This window comes from Zosterops lateralis (assembly GCF_965231275.1).
Source record: "Zosterops lateralis genome assembly, chromosome: 7".
NCBI classification, from domain to species: Eukaryota; Metazoa; Chordata; class Aves; order Passeriformes; family Zosteropidae; genus Zosterops; species Zosterops lateralis.
The window spans coordinates 31,855,328-31,869,503 of NC_139767.1; the positions used below are offsets into that span (position 1 = coordinate 31,855,328).

The 14,176-nt window shown below is 41.3% G+C and overlaps 1 protein-coding gene across 1 annotated transcript in view; it reads left to right on the forward strand.

Moving 5' to 3' along the window:
- Positions 1-7,731: 7,731 nt before the first annotated feature.
- The window catches only part of MGAT5 (alpha-1,6-mannosylglycoprotein 6-beta-N-acetylglucosaminyltransferase), a 114,817-nt gene continuing 108,372 nt past the window's right edge, over positions 7,732-14,176 (forward strand). Inside the window, exon 1 of the mRNA XM_083865256.1 lies at positions 7,732-7,804. The gene's annotated coding sequence lies outside the window, so the exon portion shown is untranslated. The remainder of the gene's footprint in view (positions 7,805-14,176) is intronic.

The window sequence follows — 14,176 nt, forward strand, 5'->3', positions numbered from 1 at the left end:
GTATCCCTTATAAGATTGCCTCCATTTGAGAGGCTGAGAAGAAAAAAGTATTCAAAAGTAAAGATGTAAATCTCACAGTTAGAGTTTATTTCTAACAATTACTGCCCGTTGAAGAAAGAGAGTCTTGTCACAGCTCATAAACTGCTGAAAACAGTTCCTGTTTTCATGAAGTTTATAATTATTCCCTTTTAGCTTTACAAAGCAGAGTCAGCTTAATGTCTTTTATAAATCAAACTGCCACCTTCAAACATTAATTGCCAAGATAGGAACAACAGTTCTCTATTAAGTAGATAGGAAATAAACTAAATCTGTTGTTAACACTCTGGTTTAACAGTTTCTGTAAGTGAAACGTCACCTGGCCCCTTGAAAGAGAAAAGATGCCAATTTCAGTGATTGCTTCATGACTTGTTTTCTTCAGGCTTGGGTGATAATGCATTTAGTGATATTGAAGAGTAAAGATAAGGTACATTTCTGAGCCTGTACATCCTTTTCAGCTCCAAATTCACAAGTTTTAGAGAAAGAAAAAAAGAACAATCAAGGGTCACGTAAGAATAATTACAGATATGTACAACAGTAATATCTGACAGATTGTGAAGTCAGAAGTCCTTGAGATTTGTAGGAGATAGTGTATTTCCTAGATGTGTTGTCGCTCAAAGCATAGGTCTGAGGCTGAAATTACAGCTGATATCATTTGGAATACAAAGTATCTGCAGTTAAAACTGCAAAACCAGATTCAAAAGTAAGGATTATTTCACTCCTGGTATTTTCTTTGGATATCAAGTAACAATGGAAAAACAGATACATTAAAGATGACAAAGAACTTCCTCACTTGCTTTTGGCATTGACCTGGAGGCCTCTGTTACGCTTGTGATAATGGAGCAGAGATCCAGTCAGATACTTTGTATTCCAAATTCAGCACTGTTACACTGGCCACAACTACACTGCAAGACGTGCATTGGTTGAAAACAAGGAATTTGACTTTTCACTACCAAGATTTTGTCCATGAGACACAGTTCTGTGGATGCAGAACAGCCACAAATGCCTGGGGCTATACTGGGGGTAAAGAATTCGTGAATATATGGAGAGGTATATATATATACATACCCTTTTCTTTCATCTGAGACACAGCAGAGTAACATTTCCAGAATATTTTTAGAACTGTTATATTGAAGTCATTTAGGTTCACTGTTAAAATATGCCAGGAGCTGCATGGGAACTACAAAAGCCAGAAGGAGGAACTGAGTCTGCACAGTTGGGCCTTCTTCAACTAGACCTCTTCTGTGCCTTGCAGAGGTTGAATTTCACCATTAAGAAGAGGCACTATGTCCTGTTTAGGTTGTTTTTTGAGTTAGACATTAAAAGGAAGGAATAAGGACACTGTAAGAGCTGCAATGAGACAGATAAAGGACCAATTGCTCAGCATCTCAAAGAATATGTGGAGACACTTAGGAGGGCAGTTTAGGAAATGGGACAAATACAGAATGGTTCCTTCCAGGGAATGCTTTGCCATCTTCCTATCAGTCAGACTTAGAGACTTCTTGAAAGTTGTTACCTATTTAACAACTGTAAAGGATCTCTTATCCTTAAACTGTGCGATCACTCCTTGCATCCATTTACACTTTTGGCCTCCAGGAAAACCTGTAGCTTCTAAAATTTAATTCAGATTTTGCCTGGCTGAGTATTTAATTTTATTTATTTGAAATCCACTATTCAAAACTTCATTGGGTGCCACAGGGGTTTTTTTCTGTGTCAAACACTGAACAATCCCACCTTGTTCATCTATGTGTGATCTGTGATTTCATAACCTTGTTTTAGTCAACTTTCATCACCTCTTTCCCAAATTGTCCCTTCTCTAATTTCTAGTCAGCTTAATCTCTTCTCATATGATGTAATTCAGTCTCTGATCACTCCTATACTCCTTTATTGCTTTACTATATGTTTTCTAAAGTAGGAAAAGAGAACTGATAGATTAGGATCTGAGTGTACCATGGATCTATACAGACAAAGGGATGTTTTGTTTTGTTCACAAATCCTTTCTTAATAATTTCCAGCTCTGTGGTTTTTTGATCCCTGCTGAACATTGAGCTGCTATTTTCAGAGACTCTTTGAAGTAATTTCACAATCTCATTTCTGATTAGTAATATCAAAAGTCCATTTAGTTATATAGGCAGTCACTTTTCACTTCTAATGTAATTTTGCATTTATCATGCAAAGTACTACCAACACTAAATTATATCTGCTGTTTCATTTCCCTGTCACGTAGCACCCCAGAATCCTTTTGCAACATTTTGCAATCAGATTTAGATTTTATTATCCTCAGCAATTTTATAGCATCTGCAACTGTCACTTCAATATTACCCCCCTTTCCAGACCATTTACAAATGTGCTGAAAAACAAGGTAGCAAAGGAAGGTCCTGAGAGATCCCAAATTCCCTCCACAGCAAGAAGTGATCCCATACTCGTATTTCTGGTTTTTATATTTTCTACTATTTTTGAAGTATCTTATAACATCCCAAGGAGATCTCATTCCTTTAATGATAGCACTTGGTCATGGTTTTGCAAAAAAACTTGACTGATTTCTGAATAGAGATCAGTATGCAGATCAAAGAGATGCTTACTGGCCCCTTCAAATAACAAAACAACCTTAGAGTTTATTGTTTATAGAAAAGGATCACAGATAGATATTTATCTATTATACACATGCTCTCTATAGACAACCTAAGTATATTTTCTGCAGATCCATCAGGACAGAAGCCAGACTAAGCCATCCATCCCCAATTTTCAGGTTGGGTATCTGAAATTCAGATTTCAGATTTCACTACAGACCATTTTGAATTTCATGCTTCTGATAACTACAAAAAGAGGTTGATTAGACAGCGCAACAAAGACAACCACTCAGAAATTTCCCACCTAAATTCCTTTAAGACTCTTAGAGAAATGCCATCAATCCCTGGTACTGCTCATGTTACCTCAATAGCTTCATAAAGACTATACTGGAGGGAAAATGTAGAAAATTACTACCTCCACAGTGAACACTAAGACATAGAACTCATCCATATTTTCTACTCTGCTCTTACTGCTTTTGTTCTTAGTCTTTCTCCTTTCATACGTCAGTAATTTATCTGCTGCACAATCTCTCTGGCAAATCTCCATGAGTGGCTGGTGACTTGTTTCCTCAGGGAAGTTTCTAATCCTCCCAGGTCCAATGAAGTCTGTAAAATAAATCATGATGGTATTTCAGTTTGCATTCAAATGAGAACACAGAGTGTCCCTTGCACCTTGAGCTGTCATTCAAAGCTGTGCAAGGTGGATGAATAGTATGGCCATTCTTATTAATTATGGCAAAGGAAAGAAGACAAGGGACAATCAGCTCTACCAGGTTTATACTGTGCCTGTGGTATTTTACAATTAGATGCCACTTTGCACTAAAATGCTAGTGTGATATCTGAAAAGAAATCTCAAATAATTTCCTGCAAATGGGGAGCTCCTGAGTGCACTTAGTGGACACAAAGTACTTATTAGAAATATCTGCTTTGGTACCTAAACCCCAGAGTTTATTTCCTGCTTGAAAACTCAGTGCAAGTTAATGGAAATACTTCTAGAATTTATATTTACGATAGATGTGGAAAGGCCTGGGTATAGATTAATGTTCTCTGGTGCTGGAAAATTTTATAGCACAGTTGTTACTTTAATGAACAGGGAACTGAATAAAACTTCCAAAAGCAAGACTTAAAGAATAATTTATGGATGTTTGGGGAGGTTCATATTTGTTTGTTTGTTTGTTTGTTTTTGGCTGGGCAGAGTTTATAATATCTTTTAAAAACCTGTCTTTTTCCAATCCATAAAAACTTGGTGGGAAGGATACAGTTAAATCCTAACTGCAAAGTCTTATGTTAAAAAACAGGGCAGTTTTCTGATTATGGGAGAAGGACAGGAGCATTTTTATTACCTACTCTTCTGATATTTAATCAGAGTTAAACCAAGGTTATTCTACAGCAACTTCAAATTGTGACTAAGAGAGAGTGTGACTCTTCAAGATTTCACTTTGTGATCAGAATATTAGTAGGATTGGATAGTGTTTCAGCTTTTCAGAATTGTATTGTATTGAATTTCAAAAAGCATATATGAGGTCCTGAGAAATCAGAGCAATCAAACAAAAAAGCAAGATATATTCTTGAACAAGAACACATGAGTTTTCTGATCTCTAGCACAGTGGTTTGAGTCAGTTATCATTTTGCAGTAAAATCAATTCCATCAATAAAGGTGAGGTAGACATCAAACAAAAAGCTTTAAAAGCATATCCTGGAATCCTCAAGCACGATTACTTTGTTTAGCAAAGAAGAGACAAAGATACTTTTCAAGAAGAGCTTTTTTATCTTATGTCTGGTTCAAATTTAATTTTCCCTGGGTTTTTTTCTTTTTTCCTCCTTTATTTTGTTTTGAAGTCACATCCAACATTATTAATACAGTACTCAGCCTACCACCAAAGAGTCCACTTTGTGTCTGCAAAGCTAAGAACCCTTTATTCAGAGGAGCTTTTGGAAGGGTTATAAAAGAAGGAAAGAAAACCTACACAGAGGGAAGGAGTCCTTCCAGAAACCAGGCAATAGGGCTTTGAAGGAGGTGCAGATCATAAAGCAGATTCTCTCTTGGGCTTATCCAAAGTGCTTTATTGCTGTGGTGATACAAGTATAACGAGATGTAACACTGTGTCTGACACAAGAGAGGGGCGATGAACCACAACAAAGGCAGGAATGCTGCGTGTAGTCCTCCTCACAAGAAAGAGATTTCTATATCTATAATATGTTCTCTATCTATATTTTCTAATAATAATATATAATTCATAATAACAGATTTTGCTATTATGAAAGGCAAACTATACTTTCTGTGTGTGCTGCAATTTTGTTACACAGTGTTACAAAAGAGAACATGTCTGACATGTACTTCCCTGGGGAAAGGTTTATGGAGATATTGCCTGTGAATAATCCCAGATTTCTTCTATGCTCTAACCACGTTTCTCTACCTTACAGTGGTTTACTATTTGAATTAAATTGAAATGGAAAACTCAACAAGTATTCTACTTTAAAGGTAACATTAAGCAATACTGGAGTTAGCACTGGTGATTTCTGTGCATTTACGTTTTACGTTATGAACCATTGCTGCTCCATAACCAGAATTCTCAGAAATGCAGCGCAGAGAAGTGCCAAAGAACTGGGCCCACAACAGAGTCCCAACTGTGTTCAATGTCTGCTTGAGATTATTCCTGTCCTTTTATGCTGAGTGCACAGCAAGCAAGCTGAAGTTAGTACAGATGTGACTTCTGTGCCTCAGCTGCCTCAGTTCTCTGTGATCCCAGAGCTGTGACTGGCACACAATCACACCCAGGAGGTTTTGCCATCTACTCAGGGCAGGGCTGTACCTGCAAGCTTTGGACACAAAATCAAGCAGGAAAACACTGTCAATAGATGATACATTGAATGTCTCTACCAGAATATAATTGTTTCCCTCATGAAAACACAGTCCTCACAGTAACCTAAAACTTCTCAGTTAGCAACGGATACAGCTGAAATGCACAGTCCCAGCTTTATACAACATTTAGGGGGTTTTACACAACCAACAGATGTATCAACCGTCTTCTTAAATCACTTTAATTACTTCTGTAATGATTCCTCCTTGCATCAAGGGTCAGGGGATCAGAACATGGAGTCCTGAAGGGATGCAAACAGACAAGATGAGAGGCCAGCACCAGGGCCCCGACTGCAGCAAGAGCCCTTAATGGTCCTAATCAGCCTCTCCTGGGGCCTCCACCCACTCTCTTCCCATGGCCATGGAATGAGCGAGCAGATGGGTGGAACTCTGGACAGGCCTGGAAGAGCTAAATGTGGCCTACTTGTCCCACACTAAATGAGGAATAAACATATTAGTGGTCAGTTCAGATTCTCCTGCTACATTCAGGGCTGCAGAGGATTATGTTCTCTCTTCTTTCAGTCTCTTGCTCTCTATCATCCAAGAATCCAACATTTCCACACTTTCTCAAGGAACAGCCCTTGAGCAGGGATCTCGCTCACCTATGGAGTTTTCACTTCCCTAATCAAGGCATGTCATTAGCTCATAACTGCCATATTTTAATTTTTTTTTTTTCATTTAGCTATGTCAGATATAAATATTTTGGAATATGTAGTGTACCATCCAGTAAGGGCTACTGTTCCCTTTGGGAAGAGCTTTTCTAGGAGACCACTGTCGTATAATATTTCTATATAAGAACATATCAAACTCAAAAGTGACTGCAGTGTTAGGTCAGCTCTGGTACAAGAACTATACAAATTAAAACCATAATAAATGGAAAGACTGAAAGTGCTGTAGTTGCTGTTATTTCACCTGCTTTGTTTCCCCGTGGTGCCAGCCTATTCCACAAGCCACAGCAGATCATTTAAGAAGTTCCCCATCTTACACAGAAGGTTGTCCAAGGTCAATCATTCAGCGCCTCATAAAGTTTCCAAATCCCTAACCCCTCATTAAATGCCAGGGAGCTTTTCTAAGCAGGAACACAGCACAAAACGGTGAAAAGCCAAACTCCAAAGTACCCAGCATTATTGCAGATGCTTGTGGGTGCAGACAAGCATCCTTCAGCATGCATTGTTAGCATCATCATTTTCTGTTCTGTGTGGAGAAATCTCAGAGGAATGGCAACAAATACCAGCAGGGATTTTTGTCAATTGTTGCCAAAACCACTGCCATTTACTTTTTTTTTTTTTTTTAAAGTATTTTGTAACCATTTCCTGATGATTCAAAGCATGTGATGAATATTGCAACAGATATCGATCAGAGTTCTGCATCTTATTATAACCCACAGCTTTTAGCTATGTCTCTTTCATTTATATTATGTGGAGGCAACCAGAAACAGTTCTTTACTTTGATGCTGCCCTTATGAAAGAAGGCTGTATCCATCCAGAGGAGCAGGATTGGCCACGAGATGTCACCCGGCCTCTACGAGCTGTGGCGCAGGCTGATGGAAACAGACCGTTCCAAAGCGGAGCTCAACGGGAGCCGTCTCGCCGCTCCACAACACCGTCATCTCCTCACCGCAAAACCACACCGCCTTCCTCTGCGATAATGGCTCTCGGGAGCGAACTTCTGGTGGCGTGTACAGAGTATCTGAAAGGCAGCTGGACAGCTGGACAGACAGTGATACACGTTTCTAATGCTTAGGAGCCGTGTTGGCTGGTGAAAAGGGCGCGCTCAGGGCGGGCCAGGCCGCACTGCTGCCGGCGGCGGCTCCGGGCCGGCCTGAGGGAGACTCTCACGGGAGGGCGGCGAGCCCGGGGAGGCAGAGGCCGGGAGCCACCTCTGCACACTCACCACGGCGGGCGGCGGCGGTGCCCATAACCGTGCTCGGTGCCCGTGCCCGCTGCCCGTGCCCACAGCCATACCCGCGGCCTGGGGCCTGCACCCACACCCGCGGCCCCGCCCGGGCGGTTCCCCCTCACAGCCGCCCCTGCGCGCTCCTGGCCCGGGCGCGCACTTTGCACACACTCCCTCGCTCTGCCTCGCCCTGTCACAGGCGCTTCCGGCCGCGCGCGCTCCCCCGCCCCGCCCTCCTCTCTCCTCCCTCAGCCCGCCCGCCCCGCTCTGCGCTGCGCCCCCGTGCGCAGCCGGCACTTTGCAGACGCTCCCCGGCGCCGCCCGCCCGCCCGCCCCCGCCTGGCCCGTCCCCCGGCGGCGCGGCCGCGCCTCCGCCCGCGCTCGGCCATGGGCGCTGCTCCGCGCTCCGCCCGGCGCGGGGACCTGCGCGCCGCCCGGACAGGTGAGCCGGCACCGGGCTGCGGGGCTCCCCCGCCGCGCCAAACCCGGCCCCGCTGCGGGGGTCGCCGCAGCCGAGCGCGGGTAGAGGGGGCCGCCCGACAACACCCCCCCCCCCCCTCCGCTCCGGTGGCATCGCGGCGGTGGGCGCGGAGCGGGAGGGATGCGGAGATGGGGGGGAACGCCGAGCGGCCGCCCCGGAGCGGCGGGGCCCGTCCTGGCCGCGGCCCGGGCGCCCCCGTCACCTTGCGGAACGACCTTCGGCGGCGGGGGAGCGGCGGGGCCCCGGGCCGGGCGGGGGCGGCGGGCGGGGGGCGCTCGGAGCGGAGCGGGGAGGGAAAGGAGGATCCGCCGGGCGCGGGTGGCCGTGCCGCGGGTGGGAGGGGGAACCCTGGGCCAGAGTCTGTTGAAATCTCCCCCCTTAACGATGCCATTTACAAGCGCTCGGTTCCACCCGGTTTGCTGGTTTTGTTCCCTCTCCAATGCTTCGGAAACCTCTAGGAAGTGAATTTGGGAGAAGGGTTCCTGAAAGCTGTCATCTCGGTGCCAAATGTGCCTTGGGCTGCCATATCTACTACTTTCTTTCTTTTTTTTTCTTTTTTTTTTTTTCCTTTTTTTTTTTTTCCTTTTTTTTTTTTTTGTATTTTGTTTGTTTGTTTTTGTTTTGTTTGGGGTTTTTTTGTGGGGTTGTGTGTTTTTTTGTTTGTTTGGGTTTTTTTTTTGTTTGTTTGTTTTTTTTTTTTTTGTTTTTTTTTTGTGCCAGAGGTGCATTGAGATTTGGATTGGAAAAAAACCCACAGTGCCTTTTAATTGCCAGCTTCGGTATTTCTTGCATGTCAACAATCACCTTGTGTTTTGATAAGCCGGGATTTCTGTCCAAGGCACTGAGTGACCCGATGTGATTGCAGAGGTGCGCGGACCTGCTCTGAACAAGTGTTGTATTGTTTTTTCCGGAGTTTCAGCAGCTGTTTGATGCAAAGTTACTTTTTAGCATATTTGGGGGGAAAATAAATGTCACTCGGTTTTGAGGAAGTAAATCTTGGTAGAGGCTTTCCCCACTGTCAAGAGTGTGTAGGTTCCATCTTTTCCAGATATGGTACAGTGTCAGTCTCATCTTTTCAGAGCATATTTTTCCTCCTGGCATTGGGGTCAGCAAACCTGAAATGAATTCTCGATTCTTGCACTAGGTCTTGTTACATCAATCTCTCTTGATAACTGCAGCAAGAATAGAACACTTTAAATGAAGGCTCACTCCTGAGATTCATGTTATTATACCGTCTTATTTGTCCAAAAAGCTCTGTCGCCTTGTCCCCATGAAATAGTATGATGGCTTTTTCAAAAGCATGACTCATAATCCTAAATACAGGAATGAATTTTGACTGAGTGCTGTGCAAGTGCTTTATCTCAGCAAACAGCTTTGTGTGTAAAAATGCCAGTAGGGTGGAGGGAGTTGCTGGTACTCATCTGCTAATAATCTCTGTCCTCAGGAGGACAGTGTTTAAAGTTGTTTCCAGGCTGGCGGTAGGTCTTTGCTCCCAAATCAATGAGCTGATCTCAGTTCTTTCAGAATGATTTTGCCATTTCATAAAAGGCTTTCAAAAAAAGAGGAACCGGTTAGTTCTTGGTTTCTATACTATGGAAACAGTTTTGCCTGGGGACACAAAGTTCAATTTAGTCTGAATGGGTGATTTACTTTTTTCTTTCTTGATCTCTGTGTAATGACTCTGACTGTACTTCATGAGAAACTCTGCTTACTGCAGCACCCATGGTTCACATAATTATTGCTGGTTGTAGCAAGCCTAATATTAGGGGAAAAGCCTTTCACCTTTTTTTTTTTTTTTTTTTTTTTTTTTTTTTTTTTTTTTTTTTTGGGGCATACTTTCACTTCTGCTTTCTGTTCTTTCCCTGTCTGAGATGTAGGGAGGACTTTACTCTTAGAATGGCCCGTGGAGCAGTATGTTTACTGAAAGAAAGGTCTTTTCTTCATGATTTAACATACGCCGACTGTTTTCTGTTGCTCTCATGTAGAATATGGATTTATTTTGTATGAACAGAATAAGGATTAAATAAGAACATATGCTTCCTCTTTTCTGGGTGATAAATCCATCTTGCTGTCCCGGAGGAAGGCAGCTTATACAGCCTGGGCTGAAAAGATGCTGAAAGACAAAGTGTCTGAATGCTGAATATAAGAAGATCAGGTTGTCTAAGCTCCCCAAACTAGACTGCCTGAAACTTGGGAAGCAGCCAGCAACACCGGGTGCAAATCATGTAAAATCCTTAATCTGCTTCATGAAATGGAATATGGCAAAATAATGAAGCATTCTGATTTCTTAAAATGACTTAGAATAAAGACAATTGCTCTCCAGTTCTAAGTCATCTCCCTCCAACCAGATTCCCTTCTGTTCCCTTGTATAAAGAAGAAAGAGAAAGCTTTGTATTGTTAATTTCTATGCATCAGATAATGCATGGAATTTTCTTAGCACCACTCCTTTCCCTTCAAGTTTGAAATCATTATTTTTTTTATTTCATTTGCTGGGTTATGTTTTTGTCATTATGTGCTGCCATCATCTAACAGGTTCACTGTGCTTTTGTTTCTGTTGAGTAAAATTGGTTAGCCTGCAGTTTCATTCCTCATCTTGGCTCCAAAATCTTAATAGATCTTCAGGAGTCATTGGCATTAACTGCCCCTAGCAGGTATTATTAACTATGTGGTGGGTGTTTTGTAGGCTTGTGTGAATGCAATGTTCATGTTGTGAGAAGACTGAGATCTAAAGGAGACTCGTTGTTTTATGAGAGAACGGGAGAATTAGTTTAGGGTTTTTGTTAGGAAGAGCAGTCCCAAGTGGCAAGCATGATGGTTATTTGCCAACAGATTGTCCGACTGAGTGTCTGCTCAGTCACTTAAGTAGATGGTGGAAAGAAATACACTGATGAACATCAAAGTGCCAGGTTCTGATAGTATTTTCACTTATATCACATCATTCCTAAAGTGTCTGCAGACCTCTCGTGCTTAGCCTGTTTTGGAACCAGGAACTCCAGCAGCAATTCTTGGTGAAAAACATCGGAAGCATCTGCTGAGGAAATGAACATGCTGCACAGTGCTAATCAGCTGGGAATCTGATGAGTGGAAACTCTTTCAGGAATCAAGCAGTTTTGCTATTACTGCATCTTCAATTTCAAAAAGACTCTAAAGTGTTTGGAGTGAAATAAGGTCATTCTTTATTCCTTTCTACTTTTGCCAAGTTAATATTTGTGCATCTCTGTATTTTGTATACCACATACACGCATGAACTTAAAAAAACCCAGAGCACCAAAACTTAATTAATTTTTTGTTCTTCCGTACTTCAGAAGAAAAAGTGGAATTTTGTATTTGCAAACTTCTGTATGCCAGCACACTCAAAACCCTCTTGTTTTCCTCTATAAGACTCCTACTATTGGCATAGAATAATGAAGTTTTGAAGGCTTCCTTATCTATTAGACATTCATTTCTTGAAGAGCCGAGACCTATAATGTAATGAAGTATAATTTCCCTGAGGTATAAATCTCACTCAGATCATGTTTTAGTAGTGGCTTGATTCCCATTGCTTTTGACCCTATTTTGCTTTTTACTATTTCTTGCTTGTTCCTGTGAGTTGATAAGTTACTGTAATTTATGGCTACCAAGAGAGGGTGAGTAGAGTTTAGTACAAACTCGTTTAGGCTACTTCAGTGGAGAGGTTTGCATAATGACAGAAGCTTCCTAAAGTGGATGTCATTTGAGGAGGAGCCACCATAATGATGAAGAATTGACACAACTGCTGACACAGCCTCCAGATGTGAGGCAGTGCCTTTCTGTGGCAATGCAGACTTTTATCAGAGTGGATAGCCTTATTCTTTTACTCAAGCTGGAATAGTTCTGCTGTCTCGAGATGAATTGTGGGGTTTTGTTCTTACCTTCCCACAAGGAGAAGTCTTGTCTGCTTTAATCAGGTTAATCCTTCAAGCCCAAGGTCTGTGCATGCACTCAGGCCATGATGCAGCTATTTCTAAAAGAAACTTCTGCTAAAGAGATTTTATACCTGTGTGGCAGCTTGTGTACTAGGGAGACACTGCAGTGAAACTACAAAGAGGAAATACTTTGGGGGACAGGGATTCCCTCTTACAGTACTGTAAATAGCAAGGTCTTTTTCATGAGGAAAGCTTAAGTCAATGCTGTGATTCATTTGATTTATTATTTATGGTTTGTATGAGTTAAGAATCTTGTGATCCTGGCCTTTTGAGTCTCACAAGGACCTCTTATTCCTCTTAGCTAACTGTATTTTTTCATATATCCCACAGGCATTCCAAACTGTTTAACCTTGAATATTAGTCTAACCTGCTGACATTTGTCTTACTGATTTTATAGCCTGATAAAATCCTGTAATCTTTGAAAGTGATCAACCACCTCTTTTGACCTTGTCCTTTAGACAAAAGGATTTCCCTAGATTACAATAGCAGGCCGAACTTGATTTTACTTTTATTGGTTGTTGCTGGTGAGTCATGTGGTTTGTTACATTTCTTTGTATATAATCTTTGACATAAAATGTATTCCTTGTGGTTATGTTTCCCTAGAAGAGTTTTAAAACTAAAAGCTTTTTTTTCTTTTACTCTGTTTAGAGTTGGGTAACGAAGTTATTGCTGCTTGTTTCCCATTGCCTGTTAGGGTTGTATTCCTCCCTTCCTACATGCACCATGGCTGGTTCAGGTTTTTATTTAACCTGTGTTGAGGTCCTAGCAATGCATTCTCAGACTAATCAAGTAATCTCAGACTAATCAAGCTACTAATCAAGTAATAGGTTGCATGCTAGGTAAATAATAGATTGCATGTTAGGTAAAACTCCTTCACCAAAAGGGTTGTAAGGCTTTGGAGCAGGCTGCCCAGGGCTGAGTCAGCATCCCTGGAGGTATTTTAAATACCTTGGACTTGATAATCTCAAGTACTTTTTCCAACTAAGAGATTTTATGATTCCATGTTTTCTTAAAAGGTACAAACTGCAGTTAATTACCATTCTTGCCCAAGATTATGTTGTGTGAACTGGATGGTGTTTTGACCTTTGAAAGATACTGAACACCTGGATTCTGACACATTGTGTCATAGTCCTTTTGTCTACAAAATATGTGACCAGAGTGGATTGAAACATTTTTACTGTTTTGCTAATAAGAATCTTCTGTATTGGCATATATTCCCTTGGGCAGTAGTTATCCTGAGTTTGAAATGCTGTGTCTTATCATCTTATCCCTCACCTCTCCTTTTTTTTTTTTTTTTTTTCCCTGTTCTCACCCTTTCTCTCTGTTTGATCCTTTTCTGCAGAGAACTGTTACTGTTCAATGCAGCTTCAATGCAGTTTTTGAACTCTGCAGAATACATGGGATATATATGTAGCTGGAAGACAATTTCAAATATTTAAGGACTCATATAACTAAACTTGTATTTTCTCTTCTATTTTGACCTTCTTTTTTGTAAAATGAAGCATAACATGTATTTTGATTGAAGATGTACTATCTGAAACATTTCATGAGACACATAAGCCTTGTCTGCATAGTGTACATGAGTTAAATATATGCTTAACTCCTTCATTCAGTACATTTGAAAATTGGTATAGTATTGATGATAAAAATCCTTGAACAGATAAACTACCTTCTAACAAGCTTATGTAATTGCTTCTTAAATAATTTCTATGAGTCTTTTTTGATAAGCCCAGTACAAGTACAGTTTGTGCAATGACTTAATTTTCTATATCATAGATTTAAAAGAGCGAAAATACCAGCTCTAAGTTGCTCAAGAAAGTTTCATGCTGCACCACTACACCCTACACCTCTGTGTCAGGCATTCCAGTTCATTTCCTTTTTCTTAGAGTTTGCTTCTCCCTGTACAGGTTTGATCTGACAGTGTAGGAAGAAAGGGTGTGGAACACACTGTAGAGCAGTAAAGAAAGATTTCTCAATCTTTGCCACTCGGACTTCAGCCTAGGTTTCACAGGATATTTGACCACATTGTTAAAGATGCCCTGTTCCAGTCAATCCCTTAGCACACTGTTTTGGTTTTCTAAGATCTTGTAAAAAGGAGCAGTTTGCTTCCATGTATTTCTTTCTGTGAAATGCAGTTTCTCCATCAGGATTATTGATCCTCCAAGAACCTGGTGAAATGCAGTATCATTCTGTTTACACTTCACGTCTCTCTGTGTTATGCAGCTACTTTTCTTTTACCAGACTGCAACAAAGCATGCAGGAGAGGAATGCTTCCAGTGGCTTTTCTGCTAAAGCTAACAGCTATTTTACTACAGATTAAATTAACCAGTTTTGAATATTTAGTCTAATTTTAAGAGCTTGTAATCAAGTTGCCATATTTTATGGTTCT